This window comes from Ursus arctos, unplaced genomic scaffold, assembly GCF_023065955.2.
Source record: "Ursus arctos isolate Adak ecotype North America unplaced genomic scaffold, UrsArc2.0 scaffold_15, whole genome shotgun sequence".
NCBI classification, from domain to species: domain Eukaryota; kingdom Metazoa; phylum Chordata; class Mammalia; order Carnivora; family Ursidae; genus Ursus; species Ursus arctos.
In genome coordinates, this window is record NW_026622819.1 from 35,405,938 (window position 1) to 35,421,854 (window position 15,917).

The window sequence follows — 15,917 nt, forward strand, 5'->3', positions numbered from 1 at the left end:
AACTCAGCCTGTATGTGATAACAGAGGGCAGCATATAAGTGAATTGTTTGCTGAACATCACATAATCATTTTAAACAACCTGCAGTTTGTCAGTGATGTATTTACTGTTATATAAAATTGTGTAAAATTGATTTTTTTTCCTATTTCATGTCCTTAGAAATGTGTAATTCTTAACCAAATTGCAAAATGTTCCCAGGATGATTAGTATACATTTTCTTTCTCAGATTGACTGAACAAGAACAGTTAATAATGCTCTTTCTCTCTCTCTCTCGTTCTCTCTCTTTGCTTTTCTCTGTAACCTGAGAAGTTTCTTCATTGACTTATCTGAAGCGAAGAGGTTTGCCTATTTTTAGAGATTAGAGAAGTGACTTTCCATGGGTGCCGGAGTTTTCCCATTTTCTTCAGTGAAATTCACCGTGCCAAAATCAAGGATGCCAAGGCACAGATTTAACCATGCATTGCCTAGAAAGGGAAGCTGAGACAGCGTGATATTTATGCCCACCCTAAATCCAGACTATAACAAGATTATATATGCAGAACCAAGTGTTAGACAAACCTATGTTCTAGAGCTTCGGTATCATTAGTTATCATTGTAATGTATCGCTATATTAGAAATTAATCATGAACAAATGGGCTTGAAGTGACTGGAAGAACATTTTTATAAGCCAGATTGATGGTTGCTTCTCTCATGTGGTAGTGCTGTAATGGGATTCAGTGTTCATTTGTTTGGTTCCTGGGGAGCTCTCTGAACAGAGTATTTTCTGCAGTTTATTTAAACATATTTGCATGGCCTGCAAATATCGAAATTTCAAGACCTTCCAGTGCCCTTCATTGTTTGTTCAGATTTTATAATCAATGTTGCAAATATCAGATGTAATATTTTCATGATTTTGAGCATGTTGAATTATAGATGAATGGCCTTGAGCCCCCTGCATATAAAGTATAAACACAGACAGTGTGACTCCTTTGTTCTTACTTCAGGACTTTATACAGTGCAATAAAATTCCATTACGGTGATTTGCTTCATACAGACACATTATAGGTCAAATTAGAATCCCTTAAAATATTACGTATGTAAAAAATCTATTCCATGAGTGAAAGGCAAGTGTTATTCATCATTTCTAAAATCAGACTTCTAAAAAGACTTAAGTTGATTGGATTTAGGTTTGTTTATCTTTAGTAAGACATTAAATACTTCTTACTCTACCAGATTTTAAGAATCATTCAGTGTACATGGCAAGGGAGCTATATATATATTTTGTGCACTCCTTAGGATGTAATATGCATATATATTGAGCATCTGGGACACACCAGTGAATAAGATACATACAGAAGTTATATCTAGTAGGGGAAAGAAGCATTGATTTGATGTTGACCCCAATTATAGCTATGAAAAGTTTTAAGAGGGGGTCATAAGGGGCCCTCTGACAGTGTTTAGTAAGGGGTCTTAATCTTGTCTGCATCAGATTGGACAGAGTGAGGGGAAGCTGAGAGAGAGGCCTCTAGAAAGTAAAAATGCAAACTGATTGCTGAAAGATGTATAGGATCTAGCCAGGAGATATAGAGGTGTTTCCCCATTTTATTAATGAATATACTCTTATGTGGATTGTGAAATACAGTTTTTAAATTAATTCTAGTAGTTTTCCTCTAGAGGTATATTTGATTAATATGAAAACATTTATTCCAGAAGAATTGGAAGAAAAGAAAGCAAACCTCATCAGCAATAACAACCATCCAAGAAGGCTTCTCCCCAGAAAGTATACCTTTATGCCCCTCTCCCCCAACAAAGCCCTATACAACTATGAATACACTTTAATAAAGATATGTACATCCAAATTTTTAATAAAAATGGGGTGACAGTATTATTAGATTACAGTCTACATCCCTTTTAAGTGGCTGCAGACCTTCGTAATGGATATACCATTATTTATTTAACTAATCCCTGCTTGTGAACCTTTTAGTTACTTGTAACTTTTTCACAACCCACACGTATTTTAAGCAAAATCTACTGTATTTATAAACTTGACTAAATCAGTTTAGCACCTAAATTAATCTGAAATAGGGAGGCATTCATTTGTCAATTTTTTGCTTATGTTTGCATACTAAAGATGGTTCAATGAGAATTGGCAGTACAGACATTTAACTTATCAAGATATATATTCTTTACTGAAAAAAGCTCGTTTGTAATGCCATGAACAGGACTAATTTGCATTATGATCAGGTTTTTTGTGTTTTTTTTTTAATAACTTAGCTTTTATCCCTGCAGGGTTTAAAAATAGCTACATTAATCAGAAACCGCTTTAGATCAGAGAATCTCTGCAGGGTCCATTGTTTCAGTGGAAAACATCCAGTGTCTTTTTTGCTCATTTTCAAGTTTTTGACCGTTTTTCGTTGTAGTCTTCCTCCCGAAAGCGTAAATAATTTACAAAGGTAATTCATCAAAAAATGCTGCCGCAAGAATGTTAATTGGCCATAGAGGCCTCCTTGAGTTTGCAGATCTAGGACCATGAGCTATTGAGGTGATTGAGAAATTTTTATTAAAAACCTTGGATTGGACTCTTAAAAGCCTCTATTATTTACTTCTCTGAGGTTAGGAAAACAAAACCAATAAACTCTCCAACACATTTCATCTTTAGTATCTATGCAATTGGGTGAATTTCTGTCTGGTTGAGGATCCCAACATTTGCCAAGGCAGGATCCTGTCCTGACTGAAAGTGACCTTTCTCACCCTCTTGTAACTTTGGGAACCTATCAGCCAGGTGTTAGGCCAGTTTTCTTGGGAGAGATTTGTAAGCATTACTTCCACATGTAAAGTCAATCCTTGTCCCTCAGTAGTTGCTTGTCATTTCTGATTAAATGAAAATCATTTTCAAATATGATCTTAGAGGGGTAGCTTTGTTACACAATTGATTTGTCCATTAATGTTCTGGTAAAAAGAAAGGGAAAATTCTTATTGAACCTATGAAAATAACTATGTGGTCATGGAAAGTAAGGGCACTCATTCGTTTCTGAATTCTGGAGAGGTCAGTGAGAATTAGATGCTGTCTTAAAATGTTTTGTTTCAGTTGAAAAAAGCAATGTCTACCAAATTGAAAGTTAGGTATAGCTTAAGAGGAAACAAAAAGATGAAAGTCTTCCTCATATATCCATTAGAAAATAGAATATTAAGACAGCCTCAACAATATCTGAACAAATACCTACAATTAAATGGTACCCATCCATTAATTCAGTCTTCTGTCATTCTTGTTTCATTGGGTCTAGGGTCCGTGGAGTCTGCCTCCATGAATCTTCTCCTCGCACAGGAAAAATCAACATACTAGTTCAGTGTTGAGTTTCGACCTGCATTCAAAACTGGTTATTATACTTGTTACAACTGCCACCTTTCCTTTGCTAAAACCATTTGCATGGCTCCTTTTGTGTTATGTATTTTTTACTTTGAGACTACCTTTTAGTTACATATTCACTGGCTAGAATGAAACTGCATTTGTTAATTGAATATCTAGTAATCAGTTAACTTTGTGGTCAAAATATGTCATATTTAAGTACAGTACCCTTGTTTTCAAATAATTACACTTTCCACATTAATCTTGTGAGAACAAATCATTTTTCAAAAGCTTAATGAAGAGTGAAAGGCTAATTGATTGTAGCAAGCACTTAGAAATACTGTTTTCTAGTCTGAAAGTATCCTCTCTCTCCTGCTGAGTTGCTGACTACCCAAAAGGTTGTAGTCCAGAAACAAACAAGAAGAGCAGTGGCTGGGACTACAGTTTTCCAAATCCAACTGTATATACATATATACATATTGAAACAAAGTAACAAACCAAATGCCTATGAAGAACTAAAAAAATCATTTAACCACAAAGAAAAAAAACATACCCTAAAGAAAATGGCCTATGTTTGACAAACTGAAAAATAATAAGACCTGTGAACTTGCAACTTTTCTTGTGTAGTATCTTATTTACTACAGTTGATTTCAGGTCACAAGTTCTATAAAATGTGTGAATATTATTTAAAATCCTAAGTGAATCACTCAAGTAAATCCTAAGTAAATCACTTTGTAACAAAAATCATAAAATTAAATTAAGGCTCTATGTTTATGGGTTTTTAGTTTAAATAGCTTGTAGATGTTCACATTGAAACAGCTCAAGCAGCTTAATAGGTCTGTGTACAAGTTGGGATGATTTTGCTTGAAAAACAAAAAAATGTTTTAGGCTGGCTTAAAACAGCAAAAGGTGGGGGGCGCCTGAGTGGCTCAGTTGTTTAAGTGTTCGACTCTTGATTTGGCTCAGGTCGTGATCTCTCAGGGTCATGGGATTGAACCCCACATGGGGTTCCACGTGGAGCACGGAGTCTGCTTGTCTCTCTCCCTCTGCTCCTCCCCGACTCACACACTCTTTCTAAAATAAATAAATAAATAAGTAAAATCTTAAAAAAAAAAAAAAACAGCAAAAAGAAAGTTATTTGTTCCTTGAAAAGTACATTTGATAAGGAGATTTAGGTTTAGTTTGATCAGGCCTCTGCTTCCATCTCCAAAATTTTCTGGGCTCTACCTTTCTCTGTTTACCACAGGTGTTAAAAGGCTACCAGCCAAAACTAGGCTTATCTGATTGGCTTAGCTCAGCTCTTTTCTCCCATTTGCTCAGCTCTTTTCTCCCCTGGGAGAAGGGATTCTCCTCCTGCAAACCCAAGGGCTTGGGAGGGGAAGGAGGGGCATGGATAGTAAAGATGTCCATTACAGAATTATTTTGTATCTTTTCATGCTTGAGTTTTGGGGAAGGGGAGCGAGTTGAGAAATATGTTTATTGATTGTCTCCTCTTATTACACAAGCTGCTTTCTTCCACTTATCATCTTCCATGTAATCCTCTTGACAATACTAAGAGTAGATGTTATCTCACTTCACAAATAAGCAGGAGGTTAGCCAGTTCTTTTTCTCAGGCTCGCATGGCTTGTAAAGGCATATTCTAATGTCTGTGTTCTTTCTACTGTGCTCTTCAGGCTGTAAACTAAATCACGGTTGCTAAGTAATTTTGTGAGGAAGATTATTCCAAGTTGGAAAGCTAAAGGATTTATACATTTATTAATAAACATTCATTCCACAATTAATTACAGTGTTCCTGCTATATCCTAGGCATATGATAGTTGCTGGGAGGTTCAGGTGAAGAAAACAGGAGTGCCTTCCATTCTTATATATTTCCTGGAGGAAGCAGATGTTAATGTCATGCAAATGAGTGTAGAATTGCAAACTGCATAACTGCTGTAGAGTAAAATCTAAGTCGGGGAGGGGTGATCACAAAGTTTCTTCCTAGGAGGTGACATTTGAGTTGAGAACTGAAGGATGAGAATGAGTTAAGGCAAAAAGGAGGAGAGCATTCCAGGGAGAGGGAATGAGGCATGCTTAGGAAGTAAAGGGGATCCTTTTTGTTGGAGTCCAGAGAGAATGCAGGACAAGTTGGGGATGAGACAAGTAGGTAGACCAAATCCTTCAGGGTCTTCAGGTGGTATTAAGAATTGTCCTTGATATTCCACAAGAAGTTATCTGGAAAGAACTGATCTTACAATACTTTAAGGATTTGAGAAAGTTGCCGAGGTAATAGCTTAGTATTTATTGTAGTTATCTCTGAATATTTATAGTGTTTTCTTAAAGCATGTTTTCTTGCCTCCACAAAGCCTTACTTCATTTTTAGAATTATTTGATCATATCCGGCTTTCCAGTCCTGGCATGTTGTGTAAATCATTAGTAGCAGCCACGTGTAACTCGAACCTAGATATAAAACTGTGGCGGGAAAAGCATCTACATTTTAGTGAATATTTATCAAAAAGATTGTTGAATTAGTTGCAAACTGCACAGAGAAGAAAAGTCCGGACATAAAGCTTTGGGGAGGAAATATGGAAATGATATTTATATGTAATAAATTTAATGTTGATGACTTGCCATGCTCTATCCATTGAAATTGCATTTGTGACCTCCCTTTTATTTTTGGTTATAATTAAAGAATAAGAGAGAAACGGAACTTTATTTAAATATGCAGTTGGCTCTCTTCTTTGACTAAGGCAGTATAAAAGAAAAATTTTGCTCATACCATATGGCATATTAATATCCTAAATAAAGCATGCATCTGGGTTACTAAGCAAAGTTGGACGTAGGTCCTTCGAGTTCATCTCTTTTGAGAAGATGGTTTACTTAAAATTCTAAGCATGTGACCTATAATATAATATTTAAGCATGAAGTTGCTGACTCAGTCAATTCCCTAAAAGTCACACAAAGGAACAGCATTACTTTAATCTTGTTACATCACTTACTGAAAGTATAACTTTAAAAATTATCAAATAAGCTTTGAATGTATGAACATATGTATTATTGAGTAACAACATTTATCAGGCAAGCATCTTCACCCTTTTACCTTTGTAAAGGGTAATATAAATTGTCCTACATCAACAATTTATTTCATTGGCCAGAAAGATATGTCTTGTCTTCTGGAGTGAGAGCTTAGTCTCTTGTCTTACTGTTGAATGCTGCAGAAGAGGGGCAGCTAGGATATATATATATATATATATATATATATATATATATATATATATATATATATATGGTTGTCATTATAGGCCTGACTAAACATGCTTGCTCCTGGCACAGAATATATCATGTCCCAGCAAATCCCTGCTCAAACATTTTCTATACCACTTTCCAGTTCTGCCTAGGAGAACTGACATTTCCTTCTATACTTTCAAGATAGGAGTAAAGATAGGTTTCAAGATAGGTTAAAAAAGGACTTTCCTGTGTAGTACTCTCCTGACAAGTAAACTAGTGAACTAATGATCAGTTTGAAATGCTAACATTTCTACTTGTTTGTATTGAAAGTAGCTGTGATGCTTCCATTTTTTTGGAGCAAAGATCTTCCCCTACATAGTGTCACTGAATTTCAACTCATGCTGTCAAGACTGGTAATAATGCAAGTATCACCTTCAGTATGTAGATTTGAAAATGAGAAATACAGAGAATACCTATGATCTGGGCATTCAGAACCCACTCTGTTTTGGATATCACAAAAAGCCTGTGAAGAGAAGGTGACAGAAGAGCCTGATACTCCCTTGCACGGTGGTGTGGACCCACAGGGAGAACTGCTGAGTTACCAACATTTGCTGATTTTCATCAAATATTTCAGCACTTGCTGAAGTAATACATATTCTGTCAAGGACTGTCATGGTATATCCTCTAGAAATTTTGGAAAAAGATATGATTCGTTCGTTTATTCAGAAACTATTTTTTGAGTGATAAGTGACTGTGTCGAAGCCGGGGGAATTTGAGGATGAGAATGTTTGGTCTGTACCTTCAGTCTAGAGATGAGGTGGGACATAGCAGAAGAAACACCCAAGTCTGCCTGGGTTGCTGGAGAAGTTTCATAGGAAGTCGTCCTTGAGATTGAGTCTTGAGGGGAGTGGGGAGTGTGTTGCAGGAAACTAAGTCTATGTGTGGGAGTAATAATGATAAGGATATTTACTAATGAAGCAGCTAATGTTTATTGGAAACTTTGGTGTGCTTGGTGTCTTTTTTTTTTTTTCTTTCCTTCAAAGTGTTTTACATGTATTAACCAGTTTACTCCTTCTAGCAACCCTAAGAGATAGAAAACTACAGATAGGAAACTGAGTCAAAGAGTGGAAGTTATCTAGCTCTAGTCACACAGTTGATAATGGTGGAGTCAGATTTCACATCCAGAGCCTGGAGCCATTTTCCTTTGTGTGATTAAAATGAATTGTTTTGGTAATGGTAGAATATGAAATATTTAGCAGTTCAGGTCTCTAGGTATTTGGTAGGGTTTTGGCTGGTCAGAGAGTTATGGGTCAGATCATGAAGAGCCCTGGAAGACATATTAAAGAATTAGCATTAATTTTATAGAGTCAGTATCTGTGTTTTTTGGAAACAGGGTCTTGATGAAAGCTTACTTTCATCACAATCACTTGGCGTGCTTTTTAGAAATGCACACTCCAGGTCCCACCTTAAATCAACTAACTCAGACTTACCCTGCTCCAGAAAGTGGCCAAGCGTCTTGCACCCTGATATGGTCAAATAGAAAGTAGATCTATAGTTCCTAACAGCAGGTGCTGCTATTATTTGCCCCAAATTTCTTGGTATTTAATTTGTTGAGTTGAAAATGTAATGTAAAGAAGGCGCAGTGAGTTCTGTTTTGTATGAGTTGGGTTTAGTTTGCTTGCAGAATATCCCATTGAAATGTGGGGGGAAATAAAAAAGCTGCCCACCTGATTTGGAGATGGGGAATTTTTGAGCCTTCTGCTCATGGCTGGTAGGAGACTCTCATGGGTATAGTTGAGATTACTCATGTGAAAAAATAGAGCAGTCAGGACTGGAAAGCATTGAAATAGGAAAACAGCATGAAATGTGAAATATCAAAAGTCAAGAGACTCAGAAAAGCATCTTCAAAAATAAGAGGGGACCCAGGAAGATGTGGGATTCAGGAGCCAAGAAAGGAGGATTTCATGATGTCTTTATTTTTATTGAATGCGCCTGAGAATTTGTGTAAGAAAAGGACCAGGAAAAAAAAAAAAAGGCCAGTGCTATTGTGAAGCAGCAGAATGTCGGTGGGGTCCTAGGAGTGGAGGCCAGGTTGGAGTGTCCACATGCGAGTGGGCAGGTAGCAAAAAGGGCTTAGTGACTCTTGGCAAAACTTGATTTTAAGAAGGCAAGTGGAGTGATAATTAGAAAAGGGAGAGCTTAAACATTACAAGTTCCTCCCCTTTTTATTATTTCTTATCATAAAGATTGAAAAAATACAGATACAAAAAATAAAGTTCCCTTTCAGCCAATAAACAAGAGATAACAAATGTTGAAATTTGTCATTATTTTTCTAGCCATGCTTCTATCAGTATGTATTTGTAGTAAATAAATATGAATTTACATATTTTTAATGAAAATATGTTGTAGCTGTCTACATTTTTGTATGTACCTTAATGCATCAGAAACACGTGTCTCTTTCATTACATTATTTTACACCATTACTTTTTCACAGTTGCCTGGTGTTACATTATATGTACGTAATAGTCTATATAATCCTATTACTGGCATTTTTGACTTTCTGGGTACGTCTTCATTTTAATAGTGCTACCATTAATATCTTCGTGAGTAAATCTTTTCACACGTCTGTAATTACAGATTTTTTTTTATTAATTTCAAATTGTGGAACAAGGTCCCAAATGGACCCTTCACTTATGGCATCTATAAATCAACTAGACGGTTTAGTCTTAGATAAAGGAACAGACATTTCCATCTTCCTGGGTGCAAAGAGAAAGTATTAGCTTATAGGTGGTTGGTGGGAGAAAGAAATGAAAAAATGCCTAGTGGGAGTAGCCATATGATGATCTATTTTATCTTAATAAGGGTAGTTGAAAGGGCGGGTTGTTACAGGATGTTAGAAAGTTGTGAAGGTTTGAAAAATCTATTAAGAAGAAGACACAGAAGAGGGTATGAGGGCTTACTGAGCAAGGTTGTGCAGAGCTGGCGTGGATGCATAGATGCTTTCGATCCACTGTCCTCTCCAACAGCATTCATAGCCCAAGTGTAGGGAGTTGAGAAATGATTTATCAGTGGTTGGGTGTTCTAGGTCTGGTAGATAATCTGCATGGGAAAAATAGGGGTACACGCTGAAGGAGTTGAACATGGTATGCGGAGAGCAGTTAGGGCTCTAATGTCACATAAAGAAGGAAATGAAGCTGGAAGGGACTATGAAGAGCACAAGGAGTGAAAGAAAGCATGGGAATTGGTGGGTGTCAGTGAGTAGGAATAAAAGAGTGGGGGCTGAAAAGTTATAAAATTGTGGCTAAAAAGTGGGACACTGGGTTGAGATTTTAGGAGAGCAATTATGCTTCAGGCCAGGGTCCAAGGTGTAGCCATGGATTTGGTGAGCTAAAATTAAGGGAAGATGAGGTCATGGAACCATATGCAGCTTAACGTTGTCCATATGGATGTGGGTGATGTGAAGATTTTTAAGTAAAGAGGAAGAGAGTGCCCTAGAAATTCCTAATCCTGGATAAATGACAAAACAATTGTTAGCTAATAATGGTAAATGATGAGGGTGCTATAGCTCATTGACTTGGATGTTTAGAAAATGTTTATGGAAGATAAAAATGATAATGAATGTGATAGTGAAGATTTTGGGAAGTAAATTGCATCAGAATAGCAGATGTGAGCTTCTAGCATGCCAAGTCACCTTCCAGCTTGAGATGCAAGAGTTGGTTGTAGAGATGGATAGCCAGACAGGATCTTTTTCACCCTGTGACACTGAACTGGGGAAGAGGTATCAGAGTGCATTTTCTTCTGGTAGGTTCCCAGGAGGTCTGGGAATGGGGTAGGGAACATACATCCCCAGGTCTAAGCTGTTGTCTTGCAAGTGGACGTGAATGTACAGAGCTGAGGCCTGCAGTCAGCAACATTGTTGAGTAGAATGGAGGACTGGTGGCCAGGAGCTGCAGTGTTTTGTCAGTTTCTGCATTTTGCTTTTTTTCATGTAAATTTTTAAAGTGATCTAACTGGGAAAGAAAAGCTATGGAAGGATTGGTTTATCAGAGAGATTGTTTTAGAGAGTAAAGTAAAAGATACAATGAAATACTGGGTTTTGCTCGCTTTGTCAAAACCCCCGGATGTAGATGAGAAAGTATGAACTCAGAATCCAGGACTCTTGAGTTTGAGGTGGCAGAAACATTTTGGGGCCCACTTGTAAAATACAGCCACTGAATCCAGTACCTCCGAGAGGTCTAAAAATCTAAAACAATTTTGTGTTCGGATCCGAGTTCCCTTCCCTGTTATGTTAAAACTGCCATTTTCCTCAGCTCCCTACTATTTTTAAAGGATCTTCTTTGATTTGTGAACTTGGGAACTAGATCTAAACTCCGTCTATTCATACTTCTTTGCAGGCATTTCGGGAAGAAATAGGATGGTAATGGAGTGAGTGGTGAGGTTACGCATAATAATGACCTTATGAATGCTTTTAATTACAGAAGTAAACACATGTCGAAACAAAATACAGGATTAGGTAGGTAGTGAGCATCTGAAGGCCCCCCAGGATCTCCTTCAGAGGTTCTCGGCAGTAGAGAGAGATCTTTGGTAGGGACAGTTGCTTTCAGAGGAATAAGAGGTGGAAGCAGCCATTTTATTTAAGAAATGATTAAGGTTATAGAAATAATTTATAGATTCTCTTCTTAAATGTGTGATATTAAGAACCTGGGCAGGGGTGGGGGGTGGGGAAGGGACGCCTGGTGGCTCAGACAGTTAGGTGTCTGCCTTCGGCTCAGGTCATGAGGGATTGAGTCCTGCACCCGGCTCCTTGCTCAGCGGGGAGCCTGCTTTTCCCTCTGCCTGCTGCCACCCCTTCTTTTCTCTCTCTCTCTCTGGCAAATAAATAAATAAATAAACAAATAAATAAATAAATAAATAAAATTGTAAACAAAACAAAATCAAACCCAGTGCTGTGCAGTACAGGCAGTATATACCAAACACAGAGTGACGGACTGAATTCCTCTGACAAAGCATCTCCGTATAATAGTAGTTTAGCGGAGTCTAAAATTTTGAAGGCCTTTTTTTTCCTGAATCAGAATTCAGAGCTTGCTCCACCTTTCTCTTCCTTCACGTGTTCACCTTTCCCACTCACTTCCTCATGATAATTTTGTCTGCTTTAGTATTCAGTATGTACAGCACATGCTACCCTTACTCCTGTATCTATTTAAGCTTGGTTTTTTGCTCCCCCCCCCCAGCCCTGCCTATTAGGTCCTTTAGCTTAATCATCCATGTCTGCTTGTACTAGATTGTTTCCCTAAGAACTCTGTAAGCCACAGAGTGAAACTGATTTGGATTTTACAGCCCTGGTGATTTTCCTTCTGGTGTACTACCAAGAAAATGCTATATAGCACGGGAGCTGATGAGTCATTTTGTAGGGTTTTTGCTTTCTATTTTGTATTTGAAAAATTAGGTATGATCATGAACCCGGAAATGTCTCTTAAAATCATGAGGATAATACAACCATAAGATAAAATCATCAGTGTTAGTTTAGGTCTCTGATTAATGTAATATGTTGTGATTTTGAGTAAATTGAGTTCTCCAATAAACATTCATTCATGTAACATTTCATTTTTGTAAATTTTCTTTGCTTGTACTGGAAGCTGACTAGAATTACTTAGCACCTGCTGCTCTGTGTCTGACGTTGTTCTGGGGACCTTACACCTGTTAAACCACTAAATCATCACAGCAGGCTTGTACTGTAGGTCTGGATTCTCCCATTTTACGGGAAAGAGATTGAAGCTGAGGGTGTTGAAGTAAGTTTTCGCATGCACTCAGCTACTGAGGCTCAAGGCTGGAATTTGATCTCTGTCTGTGTGGCTCTGATTACAGCAGGCTCCCTAATTGGAGATAGACATGGGAACGTATTAAGGCTTCCTTTTGGGTTTAGACATTCAGATGGATGAGAAATGAAGCCAACTCCTGTTGGTTGAGATGGTAGGCTATTGGGAATTAACTCAGCTTAGTATTGAGTAAAATCTCTGGCAAGATCCCAGGCTTCTGTCACATAGTACTGCCACATGAAGGGTTGCCTTGATCATCGATAATTTCATTTCTACATAGTGTAGTTCCATTGTCTAAGGGGATGACTTGTGGGAAAATAAATTCATTGAGGTCATAGTGTGTATTTCCCCCAGCTTATTTGAAGCATCACTGGCGTGGTTATTTTATCTTCTAATTCTTGGCGTTTGATTCAGGGCCATGATTTCCAAAGCTGGTCTCTTGGCTGGGCTCCAACATCTGCCATTTGTTCCTGCCTTCTCCTCCCTGTTACTTACCTCCCCACTGATAGTTGCTCATATTTTGCTACTACAGTCGCTTTTGAATCCAGTCTCCCTCATCTTCAGTCTATCCTAAATATCGCCAATCATAGTAATTTTTTCACAATACTAACTTTGCGTCAGAATCCTGTTGTGCTTCATGTCATACTCTCGGATTCCATTTGTATAATGTTATTGAAATGACAACATTATAAGAGATGGAGAATTGATTAGTGGCTGTTGAGGATGTTGGGATGGAGGGAGACAGGTTTGACTCTAATGAGCGTAGCATGAGGGAAATCCTTGAATGGTCAAATAGTTTGGTATCTTGATGTACGATAGTGAGTACATGATGCAAAGGTGATAAAATAACCTAGAACTATATGCAAACTTTATCTAATGTCAATTTCCTGCTTTTGATATTGTACTATTGGTGTATAACATATAATTAATGGGGGAACTTGGATAAAGGCTACATGAGACCACTCTGCTATCTGTGCAACTTCATGTAAACCTATAATTACATAAAAATAAAAAGTAAAAAAAATTCTATTGTGCTTTAAATTGTTTAAGTTCCTATGTCTGTCACATTCTTTATGTTCTACATTCTTTGTTTCCTCCTGAATTAATCATACAAAATCATCTCCTGATTTTTTTCTACCTAAATCTTAGCTAACATTAACACGTTTGTCTTTTATCAGGTTACCAAGAAATGCTTTTTGAGTTAATTAAACAATTAAATATACTTTGTGAAAGAACAGTATATCAATAGTTGGTCTCATTACTAACCATCTTGTTTTCCTACTCACTTCCTTATTCATTCTTGTCTTTGTGTAATCTCTTTCCATGGACAAACCCCATGTTAGGGGTTTGATTAGTCGAGTCTGGCAGACTTGGGCTTGCCTGGGGGGGTTGCATTGTCTGTGGCCACAGTCACATAACCCAAAGTCCACTCACAAATCTATAAGGCAGGGGCTCTTTGAGGATTTAAGATTTAGTGTTATAAGAGCCAGATGAGCCAGGAAACCCAGGGTACGAACTATGGTGAACCACAACAATCCATCCACTCACATTTATGGAGACTAGTTTTATAGCACAGTATATGATCTTTCTTGGTGAACACTGTGTACCTGAAAAGAAAAACATACTGTGCAGTTATAGTTTTTAATGAAAATCTGTTTTAGATTTTCTATGTCTTTAATGATTTTGGGGAGGTCTAGTTCTATTAATTACTCAAACTATGATTGTGGAGTTGTCCATTTCTCCCTTTATCTGTCAGATTTTGCCTCATGTATTTTGAAGCTCTGTTATTAGGTGCATACACATTTATGATTCTTGTGCCTTCATCCTGATGAATTGACCCTTTTATCATTATGAATGATCTCTTTGCATCTTGGTCTTGAAGTCTTTGTTATTAATTTAAACACTTAAGTCTTATGCTTACCATTTGTATGGTATAACTTTTCCCTCCTTTACTTTCAATCTGGGCCTTTAATGTGAATCTCTTAAAGACAGCATAGAATTGGATCTTTCCTTTTTTTTTTTTTTTAATCCATTCTGGCCATCTTTGCCTTTTATTCAGCGTAATTCGTCTGTTAGCATTAAATGCAATCCTTGCTACAATTAGATTGAGGCACCATTTACTGTTTGTTTTTCATTTGTCCCTTCTGTGTTTTGTTCCTCTGTTCTTGCTTTCTTTTGGATTAAATGTTCCAAAATGATTTTAGAATTCCACTTTCATCTATCTATTGTTCTTTTTAAGTTTATTTTTGTTCTAGGGATTACAGTATATACTTAATTTTTCTTAGCGTTATTGTTTAGGGTTAGTATTACAACATCTTATATAAGATGTAAGAACCTTGAAACTGTGTATGACCATTTAGCCCCTCCCTGACATTATGCTGTAATTGTCATGTGTATTACATTTACATATTTTATAAATCCCACAGCGAAATGTTAGAATTTTTGAGCAGTCATGTATTTTTAAAATATTAAGAGAAAAATAGTCTTTTATACTTATAATTTCTGGTGCTCTTCATTCCTTCTGGATGTTTGATTTTCTGATACCATTCACCTCGAGAACTTTGGGATTTTTTTCTACTTTAGGTTTGCTGGGACAAATATCTACAATTTTCTTTTATGTGTGAGTTTTAAAATTTATCTTCATTTTTAAAGATCTACAGCTTGAATATAGAATTCTGGGTTCATAGTTGTCAGCCCTACTTTCCCTCCCCCCAGTTCTTATCATTCCATTGTCCTCTGTTCTCCATGGTTTCTTATGAAAACATTAGTTCTTATTTTCTGGTATGTAATGTGTCAAGTTTTTGTCTTCTTTTAAAAATGTTTCCTTATATTTGGTTTTCAGCAGTTTGACTCTGTGTACCTGGGTTTAGCTTTCTCTGTACTTACCCTGTTCGGGGTTTTCTGGGCTTCTTCAGTCTGTTCATTGGTCCTTCACCCAAATTGGGAAATTTTCAGCCCTTTTTTTCCTGCATTTTTCCTTCTCTCTCCACCTCCTGAAACTTTAGTAATACAAAATGCTTGCCCTTTTGCTAGCTCCCACAAGACCCTGATCATCTGTTTCTTCTTTGGATTGGATTTTCCTTCCTAAGCATATTTATATTAGCTGTTTTAACATCATTGTGAGCTAATTCCAGCCCTTGGGTCAAATTTCCACTTGAATACAGGTTAGATTTTCCTGCTTGCTCGTATGTCAAGTAATTTGGGTTGTATTGAATTTACTTTGTGAATGATACTTTGCATTGACTCTATTCTGTATGTTCTTTCAAAGAGAATTGATTTTTTTTTTTTGTTTTGTTTTTTGGTCTTAGCAGGCAGTTAATTTGGCTGAACTTAAACTAAATTTTGACTTTTCTCTGGCAGGCGGCAGTTCCCCTGATCCATTCAGAAAGCTATAAGTGCTGAGTGTCATGCACTATAATAGGTGGCGGTGTTAAAAATAAAGATAGACATGGACTCTAACCTCCAGAGACTTACAGTCTAGCTGACAGAGATAGGAAAGTGGACAAGTAAGCCTGAGAACTTCCCATACGTCACTGAGGTAATAGCTAAAGGCGGCAGGGTTCCTGAGAAA

At 37.1% G+C, this 15,917-nt stretch overlaps 1 protein-coding gene across 2 annotated transcripts in view; it reads left to right on the plus strand.

The window, feature by feature from the left end:
* Positions 1–15,917, plus strand: part of PARP8 (poly(ADP-ribose) polymerase family member 8) — a 174,405-nt gene that overhangs the window by 74,191 nt on the left and 84,297 nt on the right. The window lies entirely within an intron of this gene.